The 19,185-nt window shown below is 46.8% G+C and overlaps 1 pseudogene; it reads left to right on the top strand.

Annotated features, from left to right (window-relative positions):
• Positions 1–15,093: 15,093 nt before the first annotated feature.
• LOC147965740 (uncharacterized) lies at positions 15,094–18,645 on the top strand (annotated as a pseudogene).
• The last annotated feature ends 540 nt before the right edge of the window (positions 18,646–19,185 follow it).

Here is a 19,185-nt window from a genome sequence, read left to right as displayed (position 1 = left end):
TCCCGTGTTTGAGCTTAAACCTTTGCCCGATAATCTTAAATATGCTTATCTTGATGAAAAGAAGATATATCCTATTATTATTAGTGCTAACCTTTCAGAGCACGAAGAAGAAAGATTATTGAAAACTCTGAAGAAGCATCGTGCTGCTATTGGATATACTCTTGATGATCTTAAGGGCATTAGTCCCACTCTATGTCAACATAAAATAAATTTGGAAGCAGATGCCAAACCAGTTCGTGATCCTCAACGATGTCTGAATCCTAAAATGAAAGAAGTGGTAAGAAAAGAAATACTCAAGCTTCTGGAGGCAGGTATAATCTATCCCGTTGCTGATAGTGAGTGGGTAAGTCCTGTCCATTGTGTCCCTAAGAAGGGAGGTATTACTATTGTTCCTAATGATAAAGATGAATTGATTCCACAAAGAATTATCACAGGTCATAGGATGGTAATTGATTTCCGCAAATTAAATAAAGCTACTAAGAAAGATCATTACCCCTTACCTTTTATTGATCAAATGCTAGAAAGATTATGCAAACATACACACTATTGCTTTCTAGATGGTTATTCTGGTTTCTCTCAAATACCTGTGTCGGCTAGAGATCAATCAAAGACTACTTTTACATGCCCTTTTGGTACTTTTTCTTATAGACGTATGCCTTTTGGTTTATGTAATGCACCTGCTACCTTTCAAAGATGCATGATGGCTATATTGTCTGACTTTTGTGAAAAGATTTGTGAGGTTTTCATGGACGATTTTTCCGTCTATGGTTCCTCTTTTGATGATTGCTTGAGCAATCTTGATCGAGTTTTGCAGAGATGTGAAGAAACTAATCTTGTCTTGAATTGGGAAAAGTGCCACTTTATGGTTAATGAAGGTATTTTCTTGGGGCACAAAGTTTCTGAAAGAGGTATTGAAGTTGATAAAGCCAAGGTCGATGCTATTGAAAAGATGCCATGTCCCAAGGACATCAAAGGTATAAGAAGTTTCCTTGGTCATGCCGGATTTTACAGGAGGTTCATTAAGGACTTCTCAAAAATTTCTCGGCCTCTGACTAATTTATTGCAAAAAGATATACCATTTGTCTTTGATGATGATTGTGTAGAAGCATTTGAAATACTTAAGAAAGCATTAGTCTCTGTACCTGTTGTTCAACCACCTGATTGGAATTTACCCTTTGAAATTATGTGTGATGCTAGTGATTATGCTGTAGGTGCTGTTCTAGGGGAAGGAGTTGATAAGAAATTAATGTTATTCATTATGCTAGTAAGACTCTAGACAATGCTCAAAGAAATTATGCTACTACTGAAAAAGAGCTTTTAGCAGTTGTATTTGCTTGTCATAAGTTCAGACCTTATATTGTTGATTCTAAAGTAACTATTCAAACTGATCATGCTACTATTAAATACCTTATGGAAAAGAAAGATGCTAAACCTAGACTTATTAGATGGGTTCTCTTGCTACAAGAATTTGATTTGCATATTGTTGATAGAAAGGGAGCTGAGAACCCCATTGCAGACAACTTGTCTAGGTTAGAAAATATTCTTGATGAACCATTACCTATTAATGATAGCTTTCCTGATGAACAATTAAATGTTATAAGTACCTCTCATAGTACTCCATGGTATGCTGATTATGCTAATTATATTGTTGCTAAGTTTATACCACCTAGCTTCATATACCAGCAAAAGAAAAAGTTTTTCTATGATTTAAGACATTACTTTTGGGATGACCCACATCTTTATAAGGAAGGAGTAGATGGTGTTATTAGACGTTGTGTACCTGTGCATGAACAGGAACAAATCCTACACAAGTGTCATTCCGAGGCTTATGGAGGACACCACGCTGGAGATAGAACTGCACATAAGGTATTGCAATCTGGTTTTTATTGGCCTACTCTCTTCAAGGATGCCCGTAAGTTTGTCTTGTCTTGTGATGAATGTCAAAGAATTGGTAATATTAGTAGACGTTAAGAAATGCCTATGAATTATTCACTTGTTATTGAACCGTTTGATGTTTGGGGCTTTGATTATATGGGACCTTTTCCTGCCTCTAATGGATACACACATATTTTAGTTGCTGTTGATTACGTTACTAAGTGGGTAGAAGCTATTCCAACTAGTAGTGCTGATCATAACACTTCTATTAAAATGCTTAAGAAAGTTATTTTCCTGAGGTTTGGAGTCCCTAGATATTTAATGACTGATGGTGGTTCACACTTTATTCATGGTGCTTTCCGTAAAATGCTTGCTAAATATGATGTTAATCATAGAATTGCATCTCCTTATCACCCTCAGTCTAGTGGTCAAGTAGAATTGAGCAATAGAGAGCTCAAATTAATTTTGCAAAAGACTGTTAATAGGTCTAGAAAGAATTGGTCCAAGAAACTTGATGATGCATTATGGGCTTATAGAACTGCATACAAAAATCCTATGGGTATGTCTCCGTATAAAATGGTTTATGGAAAAGCATGTCACTTACCTCTCGAACTAGAACATAAGGCATATTGGGCTATTAAAGAGCTTAACTATGATTTTTAAACTTGCCGGTGAGAAGAGGTTATTTGATATTAGCTCACTTGATGAATGGAGAACCCAAGCTTATGAAAATGCCAAGTTGTTTAAGAAAAAGTTAAAAGATGGCATGACAAAAGGATACAAAAGCGTGAGTTTAATGTAGGTGATTATGTATTGCTATATAACTCTCGTTTAAGATTTTTTGCAGGAAAACTTCTCTCTAAATGGGAAGGCCCCTACGTTATCGAAGAGGTCTATCGTTCTGGTGCCATAAAAATCAACAACTTCGAGGGCACAAATCGGAAGGTGGTAAACGGTCAAATAATCAAACATTATATCTCAGGTAATCCCATAAATGTTGAAACCAATATTATTGAAACCGTAACCCCGGAAGAATACATAAGGGACACTTTCCGGAACGTTTCAGACTCCGAAAAGGAATAGGTATGTGGTACGGTAAGTAAACCAACTCCAAAACAAATTTTAAGGCAATATTTCTCCGTTTTGGAATATTTAGAAAAATAGAAAAATAAGTAGCAGTCCAGGAAGGACACGAGGGCCCCACGAGGGTGGTGGGTGCGCCCTACCCCCCTGGGCGCGCCCCCCTACCTCGTGAGCACCTCGTGTGCCTTCCGGACTCCGTTTTCTTGCATGATTCGTATTCTGGTCGGTAAAAATTCATTATATATTCCCCCGAAGGTTTTGACCCCCGTATCACGCAATTATTCTCTGTTCTTGTTTCGAGCTGTTTTTCTGACAGATCTAGATTATCATGACGTCCCCAAGAGCTTCTAAGGACAAGTTCTTCGAGAAGGTCATCAACCCTTACCTCGCGGAGGTCCTGCGACACCCTCAAACCATTGAGATGCGTGATGGGTTGTTGCACATCCGCGATGTTGCGGGACCAAAGGGAACCGGAAGCGTGGAGACGAGGCTCGAAGCAATGGAGCAACAAGTTTTCAAGTGCCAGGGGATGGTGGAGCGTGGAATCAACGCTAGCCACGCGATGCTCGCGGAGTTCACTAACAACTACAAGCCGGATGCCAAGAACACCGAGGAGGCCATCCTCAAGCTATATGAGAAGATCGAGCACCTCCAAGCGCAAATCTATGACCTGCAAAACCAAAACTATGAGTATGAATATAGATTCAAAAGAATGAGTTCGGCTGCAGATTCGAGGATTCCGGAGACTTGATCATCCTTCTATGATGGTGAACCTATGCCTTGGAAGATGGATGACAAGCCTGCATCATCAACAACACCTCCACCTTCTTCACCAACCAAGGAGATATATTCACATGGGTATGGGCACCCCCTTGGCAATTGCCAAGCTTGGGGGAGGTGCCCCGGTATCGTATCACAATCACAACTCCTATCTTTACCGTTTTTCTTAGTTCGATCCTATCAGTAGTATCTTGATCTAGTAGAATAAAGTTTATGGCATGATCTAGTTTTGAGTTTTGCTTTATGATCTCTCTTTGTAATCGAGTCCGTGAGCTATATATAATAAAGATTAGTGTTGAGTCAAGGGCTTGATTATTTTTCCATGATCTTGGGCGAATAAAAGAAAGAAGAAAAGAACAAAAAGAAACAAAAAGTTCATATTGATCTTATTGAGAGTAATGACTTCACATAGAAAGAGTATGATGATTAAAAGTTGTTGGGAGTTGGCAAACATAGCTTTGGTCATTGTTGCAATTAATAGGAAGTAATAAGGAAAGAGAGGTTTTCACATATAGATATATTATCATTGACATCTTTTATGATTGGGAGCACTCATTAAAATATGACATGCTAAAGAGTTGATGTTGGACAAGGAAGACAACGCAATGAGTTATGTCTTTCTTATATCTGAGATAAAGTATGTTGTCATGGATCCTCCAACTTGTTGAGCTTGCCTTTCCCCCTCATGCTAGCCAAATTCTCAGCACCAAGTAGAAATACTACTTGTGCTTACAAATACCCTTAAACCAGTTTTGCCATGAGAGTCCACCATATCTACCTATGGATTGAGTAAGATCCTTCAAGTAAGTTGTCATCGGTGCAAAGCAATAAAAATTGCTCTAAATATGTATGATTGATTGGTGTGGGAGAAATAAGCTTTATAGGATCTTGTGATGTGGAAGTAATAAAAGCGACGGACTGCATAATAAAGGTTCATATCACAAGGGGCAATATAAAGTGACGTTCTTTCGCATTGAGATTTTATGCATCCAACCATAAAAGCGCATGGCAACCTCTGCTTCCCTCTGCGAAGGGCCTATCCTTTATTATTATCTTCTACCTTATGCAAGAGTCATGGTGATCTTCACCTTTTCTTTTTCATTTTATCCTTTGGCAAGCTCAGCATGTTGGAAAGAACATGATATATATATATATATATATATATCTAATTGGATATAGGGGAGCATGAACCATTATTGTTGACATTACCCTTGAGGTAAAAGGTTGTGGGGCAAAACTATAAGCCCCTATCTTTCTCTGTGTCCGATTAAAACTCCATAACCACAAGTATTGCGTGAGTGTTAGCAATTATGGAGGACTAAATGATAGTTGAGTATGTGGACTTGCTTTTTAGCTCTGACATAGACTCTTTCCGATGTTATGATAAATTGCAATTTCTTCAATGACTGAGATTATAGTTTGTCGGAGCCCAATAAGGTTTATGATTTATACTTTTGCATTGTGAATAGATCATCACTTGAACATAAGTAATCATATGACAAAATCTATTTATGTTGCTGTTAAGAGAATAATCATGATGCCTTCATGTCCATATTTTATTTTTATCGACGCCTCTACCTCTAAACATGAGGACATATTTATTGTTATCGGCTTTTCGCTTGAGGACAAGCGAGGTCTAAGCTTGGGGGAGTTGATACGTCCATTTTGCATCATGCTTTTATATCGATATTTATTGCATTATGGACTGTTATTTCACTTTATGTCACAATACTTATGGCTATTCTCTCTTATTTTACAAGGTTTACATAAGGAGGGAGAATGCCGGCAGCTGGAATTCTGGGCTGGAAAAGGAGCAAATATTAGAGACCTATTTTGCGCAACTCCAAAAGTCCTGAAACTCCACGGAACATCTTAAAATAAATAAAGAAAAATCCTCGCAAAAGATGAAGGCCAGGGGGCCCACACCCTGCTCATGAGGGTGGGGGCGCCCCCCCTAGGGCGCGCCCCCTACCTCACGGGCCCCCTGGTGGCTCTCCGACGTCCATCTTCTCCTATATGAAGTCTTTCTATGAGAAAAAAATAAGAAGGAACTTTTCGGGACGAGACTCCGCCGCCACGAGGCGGAACCTTGGCGGAACCAATCTAGAGCTCCGGCAGAGCTGTTCTGCCGGGGATACTTCCCTCCGGGAGGGGGAAATCATCACCATCGTCATCACCAACGCTCCTCTCATCGAGAGAGGGCAATCTCCATCAACATCTTCACCAGCACCATCTCATCTCCAAACCCTAGTTCATCTCTTGTATCCAATTCTTGTCTCAAAGTCCGGGATTGGTGCTAGTAGGTTGCTAGTAGTGTTGATTACTCCTTGTAGTTGATGCTAGTTGGTTTATTTGGTGGAAGATCATATGTTCAGATCCTATATGCATATTATTACCCCTCTGATTATGAACATGAATATGCTTTGTGAGTAATTACGTTTGTTCCTGAGGACAAGGAAGAAGTCTTGCTATTAGTAGTCATGTGAATTTGGTATTCGTTTGATATTTTGATAAGATGTATGTTGTCTAGCCTCTAGTGGTGTTATGTGAACGTTGACTACATAACACTTCATCATTATTTGGGCCTAGAGGAAGGCATTGGGTAGTAATAAGTAGATGATGGGTTGCTAGAGTGACAGAAGCTTAAACCCTAGTTTATGCGTTGCTTCGTAAGGGGCTGATTTGGATCCACATGTTTCATGCTATGGTTAGGTTTACCTTAATAATTTTGTTGTAGTTACGGATGCTTGCAATAGAGGTTAATCATAAGTGGGATGCTTGTTCAAGTAAGAACAGCACCCAAGCACCGGTCCACCCACATATCAAATTATCAAAGTATCGAACGCGAATCATATGAACGTGATGAAAACTAGCTTGACGATATTCCCATGTGTCCTCGGGAGCGCTTTTCCTATTATAAGAGTTTGTTCCGGCTTGTACTTTGCTAAAAAAGGATTGGGCCACCTTGCTGCACTTTATTTACTTTTGTTACTTGTTGCTCGTTACAATTTATCTTATCACAAAACTATCTGTTACCACTTATTTCAGTACTTGCAGAGAATACCTTGCTGAAAATCGCTTATCATTTCCTTTTGCTCCTCGTCGGGTTCGACACTCTTACTTATCGAAAGGACTATGATAGATCCCCTATACTTGTGGGTCATCAGAGAGTTCATATATTTCTTCAAAATAAAACTACCATCGTGCTCTAAAAAGATATAAGTGAAGCACTAGAGCAAATGACAAACTACTCCAAAAGATATAAGTGAAGATCAATGAGTAGTCGAATAATTATGCAACTATGTGAAGACTCTCTAACATTTAAGAATTTCAGATCTTAGTATTTTATTCAAATAACAATCAAAACAAAACAAAATAAAATGACGCTCCAAGCAAACACATATCATGTGGCGAATAAAAATATAGCTCCAAGTAAAGTTACCGATGAACGAAGACGAAAGAGGGGATGCCTTCCGGGGCATCCCCAAGCTTAGGCTTTTGGTTGTCCTTGAATATTACCTTGGGGTGCCTTGGGCATCCCCAAGCTTAGGCTCTTGCCACTCCTTATTCCATAGTCCATCTAATCTTCACCCAAAACTTGAAAACTTCACAACACAAAACTTAACAGAAAACTCGTAAGCTCCGTTAGTATAAGAAAATAAATCACCACTTAGGTACTGTTGTGAACTCATTCTAAATTCATATTGGTGTAATATCTAATGTATTACAACTTATCTATGGTTCATATCCTCCGATACTAATCATAGATTCATCAAAATAAGCAAACAACACATAGAGAACAGAATCTGTCAAAAACAGAACAGTCTGTAGTAATGTGTAGGTTTCGAATACTTCTGTAACTCCAAAAATCCTGAGAAATTAGGAAGTCCTAGGAAAATTGTTTATTAATCTACTGCAAGTGGAATTGGTATTTTATCGCTCTCTGGTAAAAAATGAAACTTATTCCCGTGAGCGCATACTTTCTATTTTTTACAGCAAGATCAAATAACAATCACCCAAGAAGATCTAAGGCTTTACTTGGCACAAACACTAATTAAAACATAAAAAACACAATCATAACAGATGATAGATGATTAATTTATTACTAAACAGGAACAAAAATCAAGGAGCAAAAATAAAGTTGGGTTGCCTCCCAAAAAGTGCTATCGTTTAACGCCCCTAGCTAGGCATGATGATTTCAACGATGCTCACATAAAAGATAAGAATTGTAACATGAAGAGAGCATCATGAAGAATATGACTAGCAATTTAATTCTAACCCACTTCCTATGCATAGGGATTTTGTGAGCAAACAACTTGTGGGAACAAGAATCAACTTGCATAGGGAAGCAAAACAAGCACAACTTCAAGATTTTAAGCACATAGAGAGGAAACTTGATATTATTGCAACTCCTACAAGCATATATTACTCCCTCATAATAATTTTCAGTAGCATCATGAATGAATTCAACAATATAACCATCACATAGAGCATTCTTTTCATGATCGACAAGCATAGAAAATTTACTACTCTCCACATAAGCAAAATTCTTGTCATTCGGAATAGTGGGAGTATCATAAGAAACTCGAATACTATAAATTGTTTCCACAATGTTCAGAAAAAGGGCAATCATAATCATGACAAGTTTTATAAGTATAATCATCACTACTTTTTATAGCATAAGTGTCATCACAATAATCATCATAAGTAGCAACTTTGTTCTCATCATGATCGATTGAAACCTCTTCCAAGATAGTGGAATCATTACTAAATAATGTCATGACCTCTCCAAATCCACTTTCATCAATATAATCATCATAAGTAGGAGGCATGCTATCATCATACCAAATTTGCATATCAAAACTTGGGAAGCTAGAAATATCATCTTCATTAAACATAGCATCCCCAAGCTTGGGACGAATATTAATTGCAGCAAATATATTCTCAAACATGTCATTCTCATCAAACATAGCATCCCCAAGCTTGGTCCTTTTCATATCATAAGTATAATCACTCTCATCATTAATAGTATGGATAGCACCAATAGTATAGCAATTATCATCATCGCAATGAGCAATAGGAGCAACATCATTTGGGAGGGATACCTTTCTACCTTTGCTTCTCCGTCTTTTCTTTTTATTCTTCACACCATGTGTGGGTTCAATCCTCTTTTCAGAGCTCCTTATTGATGAGATTGGTTGGATAGAAGGCTCCTCCTCATTACCTGATTCATCATAAGAAATAATAGGAGGATATTGGGAAGTCTCTTCCCTTTCATTAGTATTCTCTTCATCTTCTATTTGTTTTGTTTTCTTTATGTAATTGGCAATATAAGGATTTTCAATGCAATTCACCGCACAATACATAAGAATTTCTTCTAGATCAATATCGAGGAATTTCTCAAGGTTATATTCTGGAATATGCTTAGTTATACGTTTCATTTCTTCATAACCCAAAAGCAAACTAAGTTCATTATGATGTGCAAGGGAAATCAAATCATCACAATTTTTGGACATGATACGATCATGAAACAATTTGCATTTGAGAATTAAATGACCCTGTTCATTGCAAAGTTCACAAGTATGGTGAAGAAATTTTAAATTTTCAGCAAAATCATCCAGCCTTTCTTGCAACCATTTAGTTTCCAAATACTTATGCCTCTTGCAAAATCTATCTTCCCAATTTAGTGTGTACTTGCAAACTCTATGCACTCCACAAAAATTGACATGCTTATAAGAGACATTTTCATTATGACGAGTGCAATCATCATTAGTACTATGGATATTCAAGTAGTTCATACTAATAACATTGCAATCATGCCCATCATTCATAGATTTAGTGCCAAACATTTTATAGACTTCTTCTTCTAGCACTTGAGCACAATTTTCCTTTCCATCATTCTCACGAAAGATATTAAAAAGATGAAGCGTATGAGGCAAACTCAATTCCATTTTTTTGTAATTTTCTTTTATAAACTAAACTAGTGATAAAACAAGAAACTAAAAGATTCAATTGCAAGATCTAAAGATATACCTTCAAGCGCTAACCTCCCCGGCAACGGCGCTAGAAAAGAGCTTGATGTCTACTACACAACCTTCTTCTTGTAGACGTTGTTGGGCCTCCAAGTGTAGAGGTTTGTAGGACAATAGCAAATTTCCCTCAAGTGGATGACCTAAGGTTTATCAATCCGTGGGAGGCTTAGGATGAAGATGGTCTCTCTCAAACAACCCTGCAACCAAATAACAAAGAGTCTCTTGTATCCCCAACACACCCAATACAATGGTAAATTGTATAGGTGCACTAGTTCGGCGAAGAGATGGTGATACAAGTGCAATATAGATGATAGATATAGCTTTTTGTAATCTGAAAATATAAAAACATCAAGGTAACTAATGATAAAAGTGAGCGAAAACGGTATTGCAATGCTAGGAAACAAGGCCTAGGGTTCATACTTTCACTAGTGCAAGTTCTCTCAACAATAATAACATAATTGGATGATATAACTATCCCTCAACATGCAACAAAGAGTCACTCCAAAGTCACTAATAGCGGAGAACAAACAAAGAGATTATTGTATCGTACGAAACCACCTCAAAGTTATCCTTTCTGATCGATCTATTCAAGAGTCCGTAGTAAAATAACACGAAGCTATTCTTTCCGTTCAATCTATCATAGAGTTCGTACTAGAATAACACCTTAAGACACAAATCAACCAAAACCCTAATGTCACCTAGATACTCCAATGTCACCTCAAGTATCCGTGGGTATGATTATACGATATGCATCACACAATCTCAGATTCATCTATTCAACCAACACAAAGAACTTCAAAGAGTTCCTGAAAGTTTCTATCGGAGAGTCAAGAAGAAAACGTGTGCCAATCCCTATGCATAAGTTCACGAGGTCACGGAACTTGCAAGTTGATCACCAAAACATACATCAAGAGGATCACGTGATATCCCATTGTCATGACAGATAAGCACATGCAAGACATACATCAAGTGTTCTCAAATCCTTAAAGACTCAATCCGATAAGATAACTTCAAAGGGAAAACTCAATTCATCACAAGAGAGTAGAGGGGGAGAAACATCATAAGATCCAACTATAATAGCAAAGCTCGCGATACATCAAGATCGTACCACCTCAAGAACATGAGAGAGAGAGAGATGGAACACATAGCTACTGGTACATACCCTCAGCCCCGAGGAGGAACTACTCCCTCCTCGTCATGGAGAGCGCCGGGATGATGAAGATGGACACCGGAGAGGGATTCTCCCCCTCCGGCAGGGTGCCAGAACGGGTCTAGATTGGTTTTTGGTGGCTAAGGAGGCTTCTGGCGGTGGAACTCCCGATCTATTCTGCTCCTCGATGTTTTTAGGGTATATGGACATATATAGGCGAAAGAAGTCGGCCAGGGGAGCCACGAGGGGCCCACGAGGGTGGGAGGCGCGCCCAGGGGGGCAGGCGCGCCTCCCTGCCTCGTGGCCACCTCGAAGCTTCCTTGACTTCAACTCCAAGTCTCCTGGATCACGTTCGTTCCAATAATCACGCTCCCGAAGGTTTCATTCCGTTTGGACTCCATTTGATATTCCTTTTTTGTGAAACACTGAAACAAGGGAAAAACAGAAACTGGCACTGGGCTCTGGGTTAATAGGTTAGTCCCAAAAATAATATAAAAGTGCATAATAAAGCCCATAAACATCCAAAACAGATAATATAATAGCATGGAACAATCAAAAATTATAGATACGTTGGAGACGTATCAGAAGGCCCGGGGACGACTCGAGGTGGCCGGAGACGACGACGGTGTGCAGCGGCCAGAGGAGGAAGAAGGGTCCAGGCGGTGTTGTAGGCCCCCGGCTCTAGCTGGTCGGTGTGGAGGACATAGAGGTGGACGGCGGAGCGGCTAGACACGTCAGAGGAGCTCGGGGGAGGCAGTGGACGTGGTTAGCACGGCAACACGGCCATGGGCGCGCTCGTGCGCCGCGGGTCTCGAGGAGGATGGGTGAAGCGAGAGGGAGAGAGGGGGGTTCTGAGCTAGGGTTAGCGGGGAGGGGGTCGACGATGACCTTGTAGACGGCAGGGAGGGGCCGGATGGCTGCCGCGTGGCCATCTGCGGCCACGGAAGCATGCCCGGCGGCCACCCATTCCCTAGTGAACAGAGAGGAGGGGGATGACCTCCTAGTGGGCTGTGCCGCCACTATGGACTTAGGCCCAGTCCACCAGTGTTTTCTTTTCTTTTTATATTTATTTTTTGCCTTTTCTTATATTTGTTTTCTGTTTCTATTTCTTTTTAAAACAAATTAGTTTTATAAAATATAAAACTTGCACCTAAATTAGTACTTTAAATTTGGCTACTGCCACAAAAAGTTTGGCACCAAATTAAGATAGTTTAGAATTTTTATAATTTAAAAAGCAATTAAATTATTATTTTGCTCTCTATTTTAATTGTTTTAGGCCATTTTTTTATAAGAAGTTGGTTTCACCACCAAAAATAGCTGCGGATTATTTGCAACACTTTGAACATTTTTGTTTTCATGTTTGTGAATTTATTTATTTCACTTAAAATTTGAATTTGAATTCAAGTGAAATTTCAAATGAGATATTGATCAAAGATGACCAAGCAATGGCTTCCGTCAGCGCCGACCCTGTCGAGCACCGGGAGACCCTCTCCGGCGACTGCGTGTCCTCCGGTGACCGCTGGTTTGACTCGGAGAGCGAGTCATCGACGCGCTCTTACAGCAAGGTCGCCCGCATGCCGCCTCCTGCGGCGCCGCCGGCGCCCCTGCCCCAAGAGCCGCGGCACCTGCTCGGCTTCCAGCCTCTGCCCGCCTCGGCCCCCGCTCGGAGGTCCACCGCTTCTCCGGCGGCGTCCAGGTCGACGCTGAGGGCTACCAGCAGCCGCGCCGCCGGCATCGCCAGCGCCGTCCGCGCCAGCCGGTCGAGCCAAGCCCACCACCGATGCGTCGGCGCAGCCTGTCCCCTGAGGAAGTCGCGGGGCTCTGCTTCCAGTGCCTCGACCCTTGCCACCAGGTCCGGGACTGCACCAATGACATCCGATGCCGCCGGTGCCTTGAGTCTGGCCACGACTCGCGCTCCTGCTATTCAAGACATCCCGTCGCCACTGAGCACGCCCAGGTCAACCGCACGGGCCCTGCCGCCTGAGAACACCACCCACGCCAGGCCGCGCTCCCGCCGCCGCCTCCCCCAGCCATCACCCCCGCGGTGGCCGCGCCCGCACCGCGCGAGCCCGAGCCTGTGCGGGTGATCATGGCGCACTCGGTAGAGATGGAGGAGATGGAGGCTGTCCTGAGCCGCGCGATGGTCGCCTATGTCACCGGCAACAGGCCTCGTGTATCTGCCGCCGAGGTCGCCGATGTGCTGCTGAACACCTTCAAGCTTTGCGATGGCGACTTCACCGTGCATGCGCATCACCCCGAGGATTTTCTGATCCTATTCAGCTCCCATTCCACAAAGCGCCGACTCGATGGAGACCACTTCATCAACTCGTCACGGTTCTCGCTCTCCATCCGGCCCTGGAGCAAGCTCGCGCATGCCGGCTCCGGCGACTTCGAGTTCTGCGTCGAGCTGGAGCTTCGCGGCTTCCCCGCCCAAGCCTGGCACCTCTCCACGGCGGAGCACATCCTGGGAACCAGCTGCTGGATCGAGCGCCTCCACCCCAACACGCGTTCCCGCGAAGACCTGGCCACGTTCCGGCTGGCGGCGCGCACGCACCACCCGAACACCATTCGCCGTGCCGCCGCCCTGGAAATCGTCGAGCAGATTCCGGCACGCCTGAGCTCCGACGCACCCACCATCCAAATCCTCACGTTCCCTATCGCCATCGCTGTGGCGTGCGTCGTGGCGCGTGGAGCCCCACCCACCCGCGCCCAAAACGGCGGAGAGCGGGACGGAGACGATGCGCGCAAAGGCAACAGCAACAACCGCGTGGCCGGACCTGGCCCGGGACGGGCACGCCGCCGGGGCCGCAAGCGCCAGTGCACGGATGTGCCGCCTCCTGGCCGAGCGAACGGCATGGCCATGGACGACTCACTCTGGTGGGCCAACGACCATGCTGTCCGCTCCGATGGGGTGGCTGTGGCATCCGCGTGGCCTACTCTGGCCGGCGAGAAAGCCACGCCGCCCGTACAACGCGATGGGCGCGGCATGGCGCCACGGCCTCGTCAGCAAAGAGCCGACCCTCCTCGTCGCCATGCCAGAAAAGGAAAAGGCGGGGGGAGACAGAGACAGGCTTTGCAAGGGGGCCCTACAGTCAAAGCTGTGGATAAGGGGGGCGCCGCCAGGATGGTGACGACAACGCCAGTTGGCAACACCACTTTGGCTGCAACGGATCTGGCCGGGGCCACTGGCCCGCTCCAAGCGCTGAGCGCTGGCCCCTTACTCGCGGCGAACTCCCACGAGCTGGCTCGGGATTCAAATCTGATGGTGCGTGCTATGCCCGAGGACGACTGTGAAGGGGCCACTTCTGGCTCGTCTGCGCGCGCCGCGCCCGAGGTCGATCGCGATGGGGCCACTACTGGCTCGCCTGATCCCATGCATTGTCGGGATACGGATGTGGTGAGTGAAGTACCAGACTCGCAGCCTGCGCAGCCCGGCCAACCTGCCGCCTTGTCGGGGCAAAGCCGAGCCCCCGCCACGCCAGCACCTGTGGCGGATGAGGCCGCTCACCAGTCCTTCGGGCCCCACGCGCGCGCCATGGAGGGCGGGGGGAGCCCCGCTCGCGGCGCGAACGCACTAACCAGCCCGCTGCTGCATGGGCCAGCACCCAACATGCATGTGACGCTCTTACGCAGGCCACAAGCTCAGCCCGAGACGCCAAGGCCCACTGCCCAGCCCATGCCGGAAAGAGCCCAGCATGGCTCCGGCCGTGCTACGCCAGGGCGATTCGCCTCGCCCCCGATCACACTACGCAGAGCACGTAGCCGCGCCGCAGTGCCGACGACCTGGACGTTGGGCGAATTCCTCGCAGCCGCCACCAAGCACATCCATGCTGCCCTACCAATGCCCGGTAAGAGGCCGCACCATCCGCTCAACTTCGCCCCAAGGCATGGCCGCTCAGCCACGACTGCATCTCCGCCGGCGGCTCCACCCATAGCAGAGAGGAGGGCCCAGGTGCAGATCCTGCGCACCCTCGGGATAGTTGGAACTAATCAGCGTGCCGCCGAGATGAAGGCTTACGACGATCTGTTCGCAGCCCCAATCCCGTGCTCGGTGCTCTCGACCATTGCGGCCCTGGTTGACCGCGACATCCCAGCAGACATGGCCGCACGCGCGGTGGCGGCTGGCTCGCCCTAGGCCGCACGAGCCGCATTCGCCGTCGACCATGTGCACCCATGGATCACAACCTCAGGATCGTAGTCTGGAATGTCCGCAGCCTTAACGCGCGAGCTCGACGCTCCGCTATCCGATCGCTGCTTGATACTACTGCGGCCGCCATTGTGTGCCTACAAGAAACTAAAATGGCTTTGGTCTGCTCGTCCGTTGTCCTCGACACCCTTGGCTCAGAATTCGATGATTACACGTACCTACCGGCCCAGGGCACGCGGGGTGGCATACTGATCGCGTGGAAGAGCAGGGTCGTGACCATCACGGACCCTATGTTCACCACGAACGCCATAACGGCCAAGGTGACCACGGCCACCGGCGCGCCGTGGTGGCTAACAGTGGTCTATGGCCCCCAAGAAGATGCTGACAAGATCTCCTTCATGCAAGAACTACGTGAGATACGCACGGACTGCCCCGGGCCTTGGATGATATGCGGTGACTTCAACTTAATTCTGTGCGACGAAGACAAGAACAAGGGCAACCTATGCCGCCGCATGATGGGCAGATTTCGCCGCCTCGTCAACGACCTCGCGCTGAAGGAGATGTACCTCAATGGATGTCGATTCACTTGGTCCAACGAGCAGTCCCCGCCCACCCTCATGCACCTGGATCACGTGTTTTGCACATCGGACTGGGAAGACGCTCACGGCGATTGCCACCTGCACTGCCTTGCCTCTGTCGTGTCAGACCACTGCCCCTCCTCCTCGACTGCTCGCCCACGCACGCGGCGCACCAACGCTTCTGCTTCGAGGACTTCTGGCTGCGACTGGATGGGTTCCATGAAACGGTGGCCGCAGCGTGGGGATCGGTGCAAGACCCGGATCCTTTCCGGCGCTTGGTCCTCCGCCTCCAGGCCACTACCCGCAAGCTGACCAGCTGGAGCGCGAGGTCAAAAGGGAACATTCGCGACAAGATGGCCATATCCCATGAGCTGATCTCGCGATTTGACAGGGCCCAGGAGGATCGGCTGCTCTCGCCCCCCGAGGACTGGTTGTGGAGGCAGCTGAAAATATCATACCTTGGGCTTGCGTCGTTGGAACGCATGATTGCGAGGCAGCGGGCACGCATTACCACGCTTAAGGATGGAGATGCCAACACGACATTCTTCCATCGACAGTGCTCTTTCCGCCGGTAGAAGAACCACATCCACAGCCTCACCGTAGATGGACACGTGATCGCGGACCAGGAAGGGATGGTGCAGGCGGCCTTCTCTCATTTCGACGACCTGCTGGGCTCGCCCCCCCCCCCCGTGGCCACTCGCTGGATCTATCGCAGCTCATTGAGCCTCGTGACCTGACTTGCCTCGACGCCCCATTCAGCCCCGAGGAGATATGGGACGCCGTCAAAAGCCTCCTAGCACGCAAGGCGCCTGGGCCCGACGGATCAGCCGAGTTCTTGCGGGCATGCTGGAGTACGGTCAAACAGGACTTCCTGGACATCTTCCATCAGCTCTTTCTGCTGCGCGGTCGCGGCTTCAGCAAACTTAACCAGGCCCTGTTGACCCTGCTCCCGAAGCGCGTCGATGCCTGTCAGCTCCGCGACTACCGGCCGATATGCCTGATACACCTCGTGTCCAAGATCTTCACGAAAGTACTCTCGCTTCGCCTTGCGCCAAGGTTGGGCGACCTGGTCAGCTGCAACCAGAATGCATTCATCCCAGGTCGGAGCCTCCACGACAATTTTGTCCTGGTCAGACAATCCATGAAGCTACTGCACCAACTCGGGGCCCCAAGAGTCATGCTCAAACTTGACCTCACGCGAGCCTTCGACTCCCTTTCTTGGCCCTTCCTCTTCGAGGTGCTGGACCGGTATGGGTTCGGGCCTCGGTTCCGGGAGTGGCGTGCGATACTGCTTTCGACCTCGAGCACCAGGGTCATGCTGAATGGCGAGCCAGGGCCGACGATTTGGCACTGATGCGGACTGCGACAGGGCGACCCCGTGTCGCCACAGCTCTTCGTGCTCGCCGTGGACACCCTCGGGCGCCTCATCCGCCGTGAACACGAGTCCGGCATCCTGCAACAGCTGCACCCCCGACGAGCCATCCCGACCATCTCCTTATACACCGACGATGTGATGCTCTTCTGCCACGCCACACCGGGAGACATGGAGGCCATCAAGGGCATACTTACACTCTTCGGTGAAGCTAGCGACCTCCAGGTGAACTACGCCAAGAGCTCGGCCACCATCCTTCATGGCGATCCCGACGCGGCCGCAGCGATCGCCCATGTTGGATGTAGGACGGCAGACCTACCCGTCACCTACCTCGGCATTCCGCTCACATTGCGCCGTCCCACAGCCGCCTAGCTCCAACCCCTCGTGGATTCAGTGGCAGCCAGGCTTCCAACTTGGAAAGCATGGCTCATGAATAAGGCTGGATGGCTCGCATTGGTCAAAGCGGTGCTCGAGGCCATCCCGGTTCACCAACTGCTCGCCTTCACCCCCCCAAGAAGACCCTGAGGCAGCTGGAGAAGATACAACGGGGCTTCCTATGGGCCGGACGTGCAACTGCCAATGGTGGGCACTGCCACGTCAACTGGCGCCATGTTTGCCGTCCACTGGAATATGGCAGCATGGGGATACGAGACCTGGAGCGCGTTGGCCTGGCACTACGGTTGCGATGGCTGTGGTACACTCGCATGGACGACAACCGCGCATGGCAAGGGCTTGACTTGCAGTTCACTACAGAGGAGCGTGCGCTGTTCTTTGCCTCCACCGCCACGATCCTCGGTGACGGATTGACGGCCCTGTTCTGGGACGACCGCTGGCTCCAAGGGCAATCCATCCGCGAGATCGCCCCTGCGCTTTACCAGTGCATACCCAAGCGGAGGCGCAAGGTGAGAACGGTGGCGGAGGCTCTAACAAGCAACGCTTGGGCACGGGACATCCACAGAGTGCTTGGGATACATGAAATTGGGCAATACCTGAGGCTTTGGCAGGCCGTGCAGCGCATCACCCTCACAAATGCTCCTGACCAAATGCTTTGGAGGTGGACGGCAAACGGCACTTACACGGTGCAGTCATGCTACGTTGCGACCTTTCATGGATCCACGAGATGCCCCTCATGGAAGTTGACATGGAAGAGCCGGGCGCCACCCAGAGTCCGATTCTTCCATTGGTTGGCCAGCCAAGACCGGTGCTGGACAGCTGAACGGCTGGCCCGTCGCGGCCTGCAACACCACCCCAGATGCCTCCTCTGCGATCAAGAGCCGGAAACCATCCAGCACCTACTCCCGACCTGCCCTTTCGCGCAGCAAGCCTGGCATGCCACCCTGGACTGGACGCGCATTCCAGCACAACCACCACACAATGAACCCTCACTAACAGACTGGTGGCAGCGAACGAAGGGAGGGACACCGCACGCGATGCGGAAAGGATTGCAGTCCATCGCCATGCTAGTCCCTTGGATGATCTGGAAGCAGCGCAATGAATGTGTTTTCGAAAACACATGGCCATCGATAGTAGCACTAGTGGATAGGATTAAAACGGAAGCCAAATGCTGGGCACAAGCCGGGGCAAAGGGGCTCAGGGTAGTCCTGCCCACGTCCTGGGACGTCCACTGACTGAGTACCCAGACCTTTGTAGCCCCAGCCTCCTAGGAGGATTGTAATATCCCTTCTCTTCAATGCAATGAAACGCAAAACTCTTTGCGTTTTCTCGAAAAAAAAGATGACCAAGCATTGTTTAGTAAAATGATTAGCTTAACCTAAGATGTTACTGTAGCTCAGTAATACAGGGGTGTTACACCATCCTACCTTGCAAATATTGTTTTATGAGTTGTCAGTTATTGAAAATCCTAGAGCTAAGAAGATAGCTACGCTTGTCCTTATGAATGAATTTGATTACATAGTGCGAGAAGCTAGAGAGAACTTTGATTTTTACGATATGAATCTTGAAAAACAGTGATAGATGAGATTTTATACAATAGTGATTACTTGTTGAGATATTTATTTCGCGATGATCATATTTTCGATGAGAATACTAAAAAAGAGTTCCCTCCCTTAAATATAATCTAACAAGTTTTTAATGGTATTAATAAACAATATTCTTGGATCATCTAATATCCTCTCGGGCTCCTTTCCATTCCAACAAATTCATCATGC

This window comes from Triticum urartu, chromosome 6A (genome assembly GCF_056163025.1).
Source record: "Triticum urartu cultivar PI428250 chromosome 6A, HENAU_Tu73, whole genome shotgun sequence".
NCBI classification, from domain to species: Eukaryota; Viridiplantae; Streptophyta; class Magnoliopsida; order Poales; family Poaceae; genus Triticum; species Triticum urartu.
The sequence above is the reverse complement of the archived record's forward strand: the minus strand, read 5'-3'. Positions and strand labels throughout refer to the sequence as shown.